Source organism: Pteropus vampyrus, unplaced genomic scaffold (assembly GCF_000151845.1).
Source record: "Pteropus vampyrus isolate Shadow unplaced genomic scaffold, Pvam_2.0 Scaffold1, whole genome shotgun sequence".
NCBI lineage: Eukaryota > Metazoa > Chordata > Mammalia > Chiroptera > Pteropodidae > Pteropus > Pteropus vampyrus.
In genome coordinates this window covers 34,716,762-34,720,612 of record NW_011888782.1, presented here as the reverse complement: position 1 = coordinate 34,720,612, position 3,851 = coordinate 34,716,762, and positions in this window count along the sequence as shown.

Sequence of the window (3,851 nt, the reverse complement as noted above, 5' to 3'; positions counted from 1 at the left end):
AAAATTACATTTAAAAGCACTTTTTAATTTCTTTCATAATAACTTATTATGGAAAAGAAAAGGGATGAGTATTTGTACTGCCATTTTATAGATAAGGGAGCCGAGTTTCTGAGAGCATGACAAAATAAAAGGTGACTAAACCTCTAGACTGCCAGTCTCTGGCCTAAAACTCTTCTTGCAGTCTATATTATAATGCAATTTAAAATATGGACTCTGTATAACTAACTATTCCTCTCGTTTATATGTTAGTATTTTGATAACATATATACTTTCCATCTTGATTTCTTATTATTTAAATTTTTTGAAAACTTTTTCTTATCTAAATTTTTTAGCTAAATCTTGAATTTAGTATTTTGTTAAACATGAAGGCATTTTGGGGTTTACAAGAACATGGATTCATATATAATGGAATTTAGTGTAATAGTTCTATCAGGCTCTATGAGTATCTTATTTTCAGCATTTCTGTACGATTGTTGTAAATCTTTGCTTTAATATTATTTCTCCTAGAGAGTATCCCATGCCAGGTTAATTGACAATTTACTGTTTGCTTTGACCTAGAAGCAAATATTGTCCTTCATGCACTGTGTAGGGTCATCAGAATATATTCTAAGCTCCCTTTTGTAAAACTAAACTGGACATGGTATCTCTCAGTTTCTTCAGCTAATGGATATGATTTTGTCTTTCCCAAATAATTACACATATTATACAGGTTTAACAGGTTGTAAAGACACAAAAACTTGCCTTTGAGACTTGGCAGGTTTGTATTACTATCTTTTCTCTTCAAATCTAATACTGCAAAAATATAAAAAAAATAAAAGAACATTTTTTACTCCAGTGTAACTTACATGTCTCAGAGGAGTTCATGGTGTCTTCAATTTTCACAACAATATTCTTGTGATATAATTGGGGAAATATTTTAATATTCTGTTTGTTATTATCAAGAAATATTTTTAATTTAATTGTATTATTAGTTTCAAGTATACAATACATTGATTAGACATGTATGTAGTTTATAAAATGATCTCCCTAATTGCTCCTTCTCTCCTCTGGTTTTCCACCTAGCCATTACATTAATGCTAACTGCATTCCCTGAGATGTGCTCTCCATTCCTGTGACCATCTATCAACTACTAATTTGTACCTTTTTTAACCCTTTACCTCTTTCTCCCAGTCCTCAGCTCCCTCCCCTCTGGCCATCACCAGATTGTCCTCTATATTTGTGATTAACAAATATTGACTGAGATTTTATTACACTAGGGAAGCAGGAGGCAAAGATGTTTAAGGTTGCATAAACCTCAAGCACACTTATATGCTAGGTGGGGTAGAGAAGACTTATTCACTATAAGAAATAAAAATGTAAAATACATGCTAAGTATATTGAGTGATGCTCATGTTATAGAGATCCCTCCATTTATAAACTTTCAAAGTAGGAAATGTTATTGATATGAACCATGCTAGTGGCCAGAGCAAAAGCATGCCAACCTGGCATGCCAGCAACAGATGGTGTCGATGGTCTCTTAGAGAAGGCATTCTGGCATACAAATAGATGGGACTTCGAGAAGCCTTTCAGATCCTAATGATTGTAAATTTCTGTAAATGCCAAAATAACTCATCAAAGTATACCAAAGACTGAAGTAGTTGGAGAATATGGGACTTAAGATACACTTCAATGGAAGAGTTATGTGTATTAATACATAGCAGGAAAAGGGAATGAAGTGAACAAGAAAATAGAGATAGATATGTGAGTGGCCACTTGGGGAATACCGAGTAGACTCAATAGGATTAAGTGTAGTGTTTCTTTAGATGTTTAATGCATTATAAATTTGATGACCAAGTAGATAGAGAGCAGATTGAAAGTTTGAAAATAGAGAGAGATGCATGAAAAAAACTGTATTAAACATATGAGATCTGTTACTGAGAGCAGGTAGAAATCAAGAAAACCAGTTTTGGGTGAGAAAAAAAGGGAAATACATTTATTAAGCATCTACTGTATGCTGGTTTTGTGCTTAGCATATAGTTCTTCATTTGATTTCAGAAACTACTGTCAGATATAAGTCGGATGTCATAAACTCATGGACAAGGGTCATATTAAAGGGAAGGGAAAGAAAGAATCAGTTTTAAATTGATAGGACTTGAAGTCTCATGTTATGGGGTAACTTCAATACTTGGATGATATAAGGGGGTCTTGATGAGACAGAATCAGAATTTCACTGCACCTAAAATGACTTAGATTATATATAAAGATGGGTATGTCGAGTTTACTTTGAAATAGATTATTAGGTTGTTGGATAAATGAGAAGATACATTGAAGTAGGTGCAGTTTGCATATGTAAATATGTTGGGTATATGTAACTCTTTTCACTACTCTATATATGCAAAAACATTAACATCTAAATCTCAATTACTCCAATACCAAGACCATTTTGTGGGGCCTCAGTCTACTCCCAAATATTAAGTCTCCCTTGGTAATGTTAGATCTCTCCAGCATAGTGGCATCACATGTGCTCTCGAATGCCTCTTATGTGCTCATGCCGATTCCTGGCTATCCCACCACGGCCTTGGACATTGTAGACTAATAGGTACAAGTATTTTCTTCTGTTTCCCTCCCTTAATTTTCAACTGGACCTCAAAGCAGCACTGAATAAGCTCAGATTCTCATAACATCTTTTATGAACATAATTGCAAGTTTCTACCCTAAACCCTTTTTTAAAGAGGGTTAAAGCTACTAAGTTAATCATTTCAAGTAAGGGAAAAACGCAATGTCTATTACTTTCAGAATGTTTATCAACACTTTATTTATAGGTCTTTGTCTTAGTAATACCATCACCATAAACAACAATAAAATGTCCCTTTACTTCTTCAATCAAAAATTTTAACCCCCTCTCTTACATCTGTAGATACAAATAGACATCTGCAGAAAGCAATCAGGTTTAAATTTAGCTAAGACTCCGATACTCCCACAGTGATAAATAATAGAAAACGTACTTTGTGATGACTAGCTGTACAAATTGTGTGTTTGGTTCATATGAAAGACAACTAAGTAATTGTATGAACTGATTACTTAGTTGTCTTTTACTCTAGCTAATGCACAATCTCAGGTATTCATATTACCCAAGGTCTTTGTTCCAGCAATTGTGTTCAAATTCAGACTGGGAAGTAATGGGCTTGTGATTTAGTTAAATAAAATTGTTAAAATATGACCTTAACAACAGGAATGTACCCGTTCAGATCAGAAACAGAACAATAAAGCAGAAAAATCAGCTGTTTCCTAACTGAGCAGCTTTGCTTAGCGGTTTTTGAGCAATTAGCTTGGGGGGAAAATGGAATGACAAATTCATAACCACATGTAGTTGAACACCTTTATTTATGTGTGCAGATTCTTCAAAGAGATAAAATTACATTTAAAAGCACTTTTTAATTTCTTTCATAATAACTTATTATGGAAAAGAAAAGGGATGAGTATTTGTACTGCCATTTTATAGATAAGGGAGCCGAGTTTCTGAGAGTGTGACAAAATAAAAGGTGACTAAACCTCTAGACTGCCAGTCTCTGGCCTAAAACTCTTCTTGCAGTCTATATTATAATGCAATTTAAAATATGGACTCTGTATAACTAACTATTCCTCTCGTTTATATGTTAGTATTTTGATAACATATATACTTTCCATCTTGATTTCTTATTAAGTTTTTTGAAAACTTTTTCTTATCTAAATTTTTTAGCTAAATCTTGAATTTAGTATTTTGTTCAACATGAAGGTATTTTGGGGTTTACAAGAACATGGATTCATATATAATGGAATTTAGTGTAATAGTTCTATCAGGCTCTATGAGTATCTTATTTTCAGCATTTCTG